This window comes from Ailuropoda melanoleuca, chromosome 6 (genome assembly GCF_002007445.2).
Source record: "Ailuropoda melanoleuca isolate Jingjing chromosome 6, ASM200744v2, whole genome shotgun sequence".
NCBI classification, from domain to species: domain Eukaryota; kingdom Metazoa; phylum Chordata; class Mammalia; order Carnivora; family Ursidae; genus Ailuropoda; species Ailuropoda melanoleuca.
Window position 1 is genome coordinate 31,696,262 of NC_048223.1, and position 9,486 is coordinate 31,705,747.

Consider the following 9,486-nt stretch of genomic DNA (forward strand, 5'->3'; position numbering starts at 1 on the left):
TGGCTCCTGAGCCAAAGTCAGCATTACCCACTGCAGATTACAGAGCCAGAAATGTTGACATAGAGTTCACCATTAAGCAAAACAAGGCATGTTGTCGTAAGTCAAACAGCCATCATATTAGCTGTGTAAGGAAATAATTTTTAGAGACGCCAAAGGGTCAGGAAATACCATTAGCCGCTTCGCTGTGACAGAGTATACGAAAGGCACGAAGTATAGGCTGGTATGTTTGACTGATACAGCCAGACACAGGGGGTCCTAACACTATAACCACACTGCTGAATACATAGACCTCTGCGAGCGGAGTGATAATGCTTTATCTGCCTCTGGTTTGAGGCTCCTGAAAGCTGTGTTTGTTCCTCCACATGTCAAGAGAGAAGGTCAGGGGACGATGAGATAACTGGCACCGTTGTGAGATCTCATTTCAGCTCTGACATCGTGAAACCAGAATGAGCAGAGAGGCAGTGGGGCTCTCCGATGATGCTTTCCTCACTCCTCAGCACGGATGGTCAAAATCATCCTAACTGCTACAATGGTGATGACGACAATAGTTAACAAGGAACACACCCCTTCTTCATGCGGCAACTGTGCCTCAATACTTAACACAACCCCACAGGGGAGGGTGGAGCTCTTAGGAAGTTACTCAGGGCTTGGCATGATCTTTCGGGAGATCGTTATCTCCAGAACTTCCTCAGGATACAGTTAGAAGTAGCATCCTTGCTATTTTAGAGAACCGGCGCTCAACTCAAGCCTCATATGCACGAAACAAGGTGGATCCAACCTTCGGTTTTATTTTTTCTTCCTTTTGTCTTCTTTTCTAACTCAGGTCGGGTATCTGTGTGGCAGATTAATGCTATGAGTGACCTCCATGGAATGCTGAGCACTTCCAAGCTCAGGACTCTTGCAAGACTTAAGGAGGAAAGGTTGGCAGATAAACCGACTTGTTCCCTTGGATGCCTAGTAAGAAAATCTGGCCCACTACCTAGGAACCACTCTAAGATCTTGGAAAGACACAAAGACTTCTTGTTTGTGTGGTTGTGCTCTTCTCAAGTAGGGCTATTTATTTTTTTTAAGATTTTATTTATCAAGTAGGGCTATTTTTATTACTAAGTTCTATTCAGAGTGATAAATGGGAAGAGAGGTCCTTGAACTTCTACGCCAAACAATTGTCGAGTTTTGTTTCACCATGGTGACTCAGAAAATTAGTTATTTGGTCCTGACCTCAGAAGTCTTCATTCTGTTTTGGAAAGTAAATAAGCTAAAACGAAGCTTTCCTCTTGGTTCCACTGAAGAGATACTCAGTATTCTGCTCTAGGATGCCGTCAACCCATCCTAGGTGACGACTGTGCTCCTCTCCACTGCCCTTCAACGACTCTCAGTCTGCAGTCTTTGAAACATTAGTTAGAAGTTAGGAATTCAGCAGCTAATTCCTTGGCGAGTTGCACTCCCTTTTTCCCCTTTGTGACCTGGCTTTGTAGTTTAGGCATGTAAGATGTTAAAGTAATAGTGATCATAAAATAATAGCAGTGAAAAAAAGTTTATAATCAAGTAAAGCCAATTACTGGGCTGACTTCATAGAAATTGGACATCAGAAAAAGATCTCACTCCTCCAGAAAGCTTTAATGGACCCTACGTGCCAGATACTGTGATGTCCAGGTCTTAGGATGGAGGAACAGGAGGTCAGTTGGAGACAGTGTCATGTGGAGAAAACTTGGGCCCTGGAAGCCGGTGGAGCTGCCACTGGCCCATGCCTGGGAACTGGTGAGAGCTGGCTTTACACCAGCTACTGACTGGAGTCCTCTCTGGATTTCCTAGTAATGCACTTAATTTCTTTGAACTTTATATTTTTAAGTGATTGTGGATTCACACAGAAGAAATAATAAAGAGACATCTGTATATTCTTAACCCAGTACCCCAATGGTAACATTTTGCTTAACCACAGTACAATCTCACAACCAGGAAACTGACATTGATTCAACCTGCCAACCTGCTGCAGATTCCACCAGTTTTACACCCACACGCAGCGTGCATGTATATGTGGGTGCATTTTGTTCTGTGCAATTTTTCACATATGTAGATACATATGGCCAAAAGCACAGTCAAGATATAGAAGTTCCATCACAAGGACCCCCCATGCTACCCTTCCACAGCCAACTCCCACCCTCTGACCTCTGGCATCTTATTTCCATCTCTATGATTTTTTATTTCTCATTTCAAGAACGTTTTATAAATGGAATCATATAGCGCAATCTTTTTGGACTGGCTTCTTTCCCTCAGCATAATTCCCTTGCAAGCCATGTAAGTTTTTGTATCAATAGCCCGCTCTTTATTATTGCTGAGTGGTATTCCAAGCTACGGTGAATTACAATTTGTCTAACTGTTCACCCACTGAAGCATGTTTGGGTTGTTTGCAGTTTGGGGCTATAGCAAAAAAAGCTTCTGTGAACATTCGAATTTAGGTTTTTATGTAAGTTTCCATTGCTATGGGAAAGGGTGCACTTCTGGGTTGTATGATAGGTGTATGCACAGTTTTGTAAGAAATTACCAAGTTCCGTCCTAGAGTGGCAGCGCCATCCTGCCATTTCCATGGGAAAGCATGAGTGATCCAGTTTTCTACACTCTTGCTAGCATTTGGTGCCATTGCTGTGATTTTTCTTTTACTCAACCTGATAGGTGTGTAGTCATGCTTCATTGTGGATCTAATTTGCATTTCCCTAATAGCTAATAATATTTAATATACTATCAGATGCTCATTTGCCATCTGTATAATCACTTCGACGAAATGTCTGTCCACGTCTGTTGTTCATTTTCTAACTGGATCGTTTGTTTAATTTTGGCTGTGGACTATTAAGAGCTCTTGTGTATTCTATGTGAAAGCCCTTTATCAGATATGTGGCTTGCAAATATTGCCTCTGAGTCTGTAGTTTGTGTTTTTACCCTCTTAATGTAGCTTAACAGAGGAAAAGTTTTTAATTCTGATAATGTCCAATTTATCAATTTTTCCTTTTATGGATTGGGCTTTATGTACCAACTCCCTCCTGGATGCCAAAAGAGGTCTTCACTAGCCCTACATCCTGAAATTTTTCTCCTACATTTTTTATCGAAGTTTTATAGCTTTACATTTAAGTCTATGATCCACTTAGAATGAATTTTTGTACAAGACATGAGGTTTAGGTTGGGGTCCTTTCTCCCCCAGCCCCCCACAGATGTCCAATTGCTCTGACACCATTTGTTGAAGAGGTTGTCTTTTCCCCATTGTATTGCTTTTGCAAGTTTCTCAAATATCAGTCAGACACACTTGTATGGGTCTATACCTAGGTATTCTGTTCCACTGATCCCTGTGTCTATCCCTTCACTGAGACCACATTGCCTTGATTGCAATAGTGGTATACTAAGCTTAATATCAGATAGAGTGATGACTCCCACTTTCTTCTGTTTTTTTTTTCCAAAATATTTTAGCTATTCTAAAGTACTGAACATTTCCACGTAAATTTTTTAATAACCTCGTCTATGTCTATTTAAAAACATGCTGGGATTTTTATAAGATTTGTATTAAAGCTATAGATCAATTCAGGAAGCACTGACGTCTTTGCTATGTTGAGTCTTGCGATGCATGAACACCACCTTGATTTTAATTATTCACTGCAGGTTTCTTTGCCTCAGCTCCTGGGTTAAAATGCCCCCAGGGCCCCCATCAGCTGCAACTACACCTGAGCTTACTACAGATTTTGGACCCAGAGCTGCCCTCACTGGCACCCTTCTCAGATGCAATCCTCTGTGATTACAGTTTTGGGTACTACCTGTAGCATTATGGAAAAAGCCAGAACTCGTGTTTTGAACCCTACAGCAATCGGGTGTTAGCTGACTCACCTCAAGCCTCAATTTCCTCCTCTGTGGGACAGTGTCCTCCCTGGAGCATCCCAATAGCTAGGCCTAAATGGGGCTGTTATTATTACCCTAACACACAATCCTACCTCTTACCTAAGTTGATGTGCAGTTAGCACCTAAAACGTCAAGCTGCCATCATCCTTATTAGTAATATTTCACCCATTTTAATCCATCATTTCCATTTTTGGTAATCACTCTGGACGCTGATGCCGTCCACATTTTTATCCCAGTCATGGAATAATAATAGCAAACAAGACAAAGAGACATGGACAGAATTTGACATACTACTAGAGAAGTCTGTTCTCATTTAGATTCCTTGTTGCAGTTAACAGAAACACAATCTGGGGAAATAGGCAAAGGATATGCATTAAAAGGAAGCCAAAGAATCATGCTTGGGAGCAACAGAACCAGGCAACGCCAAAATCAGGAACATGTCAGTCTTGCTGAGGAAGCTGCTATGAAATGAACAAGCTCTAATCATCATCTGTTTGTCTGTATCACTCTATTCAAAATTTGTAGCGCTGGGGGAAAGGTCCTCTTGGCCGAGCTCAGGTATGGTGACTGGCTCCTGGCTGTACGGGCAGGAGGAGGAAGGACTGGCTGACAAGACTTTCAGCATCTGTTACAGAAGAATTCCACCTGCGTTTCTCTTTCACCCAAACTGTCCACAGCAGAAGAGAGGCAATGCCCCCAAATGGAATCACGGTACTGTCAGGAAGGAATGTGAGTACTCGGATTCAACAAAGTGCCAAAGTTTACTCTACCTTTTTTTGTTTTTTAAAGATTTGTTTCAATTTTATTTATTCATTTGTCAGAGAGAGAGTGTGAGAGAGAGAGAGCACAAGCAGGGGGAGCAGCAGGCAGAGGGAGAAGCAGGTTCCCCACTGAGCAGGGAGCCTGACATGGAGCTCCATCCCAGGACGCTGGGATCATGACTTGAGCCAAAGGCAGATGTTTAACCGACTGAGCCAGCCAGGTACCCCTAATCTCCCTTTTTCTCATTCGATAGTGATTCACTAGTTAGCACTCCCTGGCAATGGCCAGTCAGCCAGAAGGAAATCCACCCAGTTGTCCAGGCACATAGATCCATGAACTTCACCAAGGATGTTAACAAAGTGATAGAACAGTCTTGCTAAAATGCAGGTGCATGAAGCTCACGGCATTCTGTGAATCTACTGGAACCTACTGGATCGTGACTTCACATTGCCGCCCTGGTTATATAGTGACCTCAAGTCCCCAACTTAACCTAGTACTGAAGTTTTCTCATTGACAAAGGGGGACAATGGTTCTAATCTCACACCTCAGTAGGTTTTTTAAATAAGTACCTCATTTGTTATCTATGGGCTAGTTAGAACCCCAGCTGCCTCCTTACAAGCACAGAGACTAAGCGGCAGTCCCTCAGTTCTGTTAAGGTTTTTTTTTTGTTTGTTTGTTTGTTTTTTTTTTTTACAGGATTGGAGGTAAAGACTGGGGAGAAGAAATCTGGAAAGAAAGTTGAGTAGCTCTGCAAAAGTGAAGAAAGAGAAAAGCTGGACCTCCTGCCATCTGGAGAAATCTGGGAGGCGGCAGGGAGGAAGAGCAGGCCAGGAGATGGAAAAGACCTCCTGTTGTACAATGAAACCCCTCGTAAGGACCCCGGAGGAAACCCTCCCTAAGGAGGCAGTTTGAAACCAGAGTAGACGTGCTACAGGACAAGGGCAGATTCAAGGAAGTTGAACCCGAGTGGCAGAGAAAGCCAAAAGGACACCCATGCCCATCCCACCTCTATCCCATCCTAGCAGGTAGCAGAAATCTAGGATTTAAAGCTCCACGGGCCCCATAATTTGGGGGCTGGAGGCGAATTCACATAGTTCTCAAGGGCCAACTAAGCCTCCAGCTGACTTTTGGATTATACATATTTGCATTCATAGCCGAGAAACAACCGAATATTGAAATCTCTAGTCCTTGGGTGATTTTCCTCATGCAGAAAAAGGGAAAAAAAGAAGGCTCTTTGTTCTGTTATTCCAACTTTGATCTTTTATTCCTTCTCTAAGGGCATAAATGACTGTTTATATATGTTTTCGTGAGTAAATCACTCTTGAGGATTTTTTGTTTTAGTTGCTGTTGTTTCCCTGCTGTGGGTTTTAACACAGAGGACTTTCCTTTTAAACCTCAAAGTATCAACAGCAAGCACCCCGCAAGTGTCATGTGCTCGATCCCTTTGTTTGCGGGGTCTTTTGTCCTATGCTTTGCAGGTACACAGTTAATTACACATGTAAATGTGTGTGTCTGCTGGCAGGAAACCCTGAGGTGACACGGGCTGCTCCCTGCCATTCCCCAGAATGGGTCTAGCCCCCACTTCTGCAGGCTCACGGGGGCCCAGGAGGATCTATGCTTCCCCCTGGCCCTGCCATTCTGGCCACGGCCAAGGGTGCAGATCTAAGGCCAGAAGAGCCAGACCCCAGCTTCTGGGGCAACCTCAGATGACAAGACCAGCTAGGCTGGTGGGATTCTCTTTCTTGGACATTTGAAACAGGAAATGGGCAAGAGAATGCTGAGTGTGTATCATGGAAGGTCGTGAGAATGCTTTAGAGGCCGTGAGGAGTCGTGAGCTGGAATCAGGAGAAAGCAAATTAATAGTGAAAGGAGAAGGGAACAGATTCAGACAATTGATTGCTTTGTAAGAACACCACTGTTCTTGCCCCAGGTATGATCAAATACAGCCGCTCCCTTTGCTTACCTTCCTACACTCCTCTTTTTTCCCATCACCTCCCCTCTTTGCCTAAACCCACTGAGGCAGAATGCTTACAGCTTTGCCATCAGAGCTGGGGTAAATGCACCTCTCCAATTTCCTTGTTTTTCCCAGCCCAGCATGAGATTTCCAAAAGACACATTGACCATCCTGCCACTTGTAGGCATAACGACCAAGGCCTTCCTTTGTCGTCTCAAAATGGCCAGACAGAAATAATATCTGAGACCTCAAGCCTTCCCACCATAGCGCTCTTCTCTCTTACAGAATCCAATTGTAACCCTAGGAAAAAAGAGAGATTGACTTCTGCAAACCTCCCAGGATGCCAACTCTATCATTAGCTACGTAAGAAACTAGGTCCACACGGTGTGGGAGACGTGGCAATGTTATCTCTGCTGTCCATTCAGATTGTCGATTCAGTTGGTGGGTTTGTCAGGAAGGGAACGAGAAAGGTATTTGGAAGTAATATCACTACAGGCTACAGTATATAGGGATGCTGGGGGAAAATACAGCTGAACATATATTTCAGGATGTGGCGAGTGATGTGGCTCAGCCAGAGGAATTTACAGCTGCAACTGGCGTCCCTAATACCATAAAGCTGCACGGGAGCTACTTTTAGGCTTCAAGGATCAAACAGCTAGATTCAAAACACAGATAATAGAATAACAACCGCTGCTTAACAGGGAGCGGGAGATAAAAATAATTTGCTACACTTCGCTGGATTCCACCACAACCTCTAACACAGCAATCCTGCGAAGTTAATTTATTAGAGTACGTGCAGTTGCCGCAGATGAGGGAAAACGCTATCAGTGATGGGGAACCAGCAGACAGGAGATCCTAGCCAGCAGTTAAGCAGGGTAGGATTTCAGAAGCCAAAGAGGGTACAGTAGGAGGCGTCGTCAGAGGGAAAACATTCCCAGGGAAAGCAGGTCTCCTTAGCCCCGGTTGGTGAAAAGAAATCTACATAAAAGAATCCATATTTAATTTGTAAAAATTATTTTAAAATAGGTTATCACTTCAATGAAGAAATTGAATGCATTTCCTGAAACTGACCTGTTTTGTAGCTTTGCTATCAGCCACAAATGACACAGACCAAAAGGCACACGTGACATACTCCTTCCCTCATCCTGTCTCTTAAACAAAGATCTCCCTCCAGTGACCCTTAAAGAGAGTTCAAGGGCTACAGAGTTACAAGAATGAGGTTTCAAAGCTAATAGAATGTAAGGCAGCTGACCATATCTCTGACTACCCTTCCTTGTCAACCCAGAAGAAGTGCTGGGTGTGGGGGACACAACTACTGAGGTGCTTATAGACATGTTCCTGTGGCACTTAAATGAAGAAATCAGAAGGAATTGGACATCGCATTTACATTCTGACACCACCAGCCCCCTTCCTTGCATTTCCTCCTCGCCCTCAACTCACAAAGGCACACAATAGCCAGGAACAGACAGAACAAGAGTGAAGAGAGGTGATCAAAACGCTTGATCTTAACAGTCCCTAGAAGCTTTTGATCCAGAGTAATGAGTGAGTGAATACTGTCTGGCCCCAGCCAAAAAGTAATGAATAATAATCATCTTAAATACTCCCTCCCTTTCTCCTGAAGTCTTTGTCCCCAGTCTGGCAAATTGTAATGTGCCAAAGGGATATTTTCACCAATGTTTCCAAATATGTTATTCAGAGTGGGATTTTATGTGAGATAGCCCCAGGGAATTTTCTGGAACAAAAAGGCCGCCCCCAAATTGGATGCATAAGCTGCTTTAAGGTTTTAAGATTTGGCAAAGTATATCGTGCCTTCACCACCCCCACCCCCACTCCCCATAAGCCAAAAATGGAAAAGAAAAGGATTTGGTTTTGGAAGCACTGCAAAGGGACTCTGTATTTCAATAGGTTCCCAAGAATGCAGCAAGCAGGAGAGGCAGTGTCCCCAACACAAAGCCACCCAGACCCCTGAGCTTCTAGCTGGCATGCTGCCTGGTCAAGAAAAGAGGATGCTATTGAATTTGCAGGCATCTCTGCCGGGGACGAGGCGGAGGATATTGCAAAAGGATAATGGGAGAAAGAGGGAACGCAGAGATGGAGGGACAGGTAAACTCTGGAAATGGAAGACTATTCTTCAAGCATAGAAATGCAACCTAAAAAAATTAATGCAAAAAAAATGTCCTTAGCAGAGGGAGGAGTGAGAGAGGATACATGTAGCATAACAAATACACCCCGTGGCCAACATCTCATGACCATTAAAACCAGAGATAATTAAACAGAAGAATCTAATCATGCAGAAGGATGGTAATCTCCAAGTGGTAAGTCACTTCAGCGGGTATCCACACTTTAGTTCCGGGGCCAGACCTATAATAGCAGCAAAAATGTAAACACGCGCATGCGCGCGCGCAGGCACATACACGTACAGCCAGAGGCGGAGCATCTCGAGGCCTGAGCACGGGCGGCAACGGGAAAACTCATCCACGAGGACTTTTTAAATGCTTTGCATTTGTTTTCCATCTTCTTCCCCATTTCTTCTGATGGGGATTTTGACTGTATTTTGAAATCATGATCCACTCCTGCAGCACTGTAATTACACAAATATTGGCATTATAATGAAGGTTAGTGCCAGAAATAGCAAGGCAGAGAGGGGCGCAATTTGTCTTTGTGAATGCAAGTGTGTGTGTACATGTTTATAAATACCTCCCATTGACATGGAAATCATTTCCTGGTCCAAGCGAGAGGAATGTAGGAAATGGAACAAGGGCCTCAGTCTCCTTTTCCGCTGAAGAAGGTGAAGGCAAGACAAGGCAGGTGCTTCCAGTTACGGAAAATTTTAAGAATGGATTCAATGCCGGCTTAAGCTGAACTCAGCTCCCTTAACTGGCCCGCAGTTG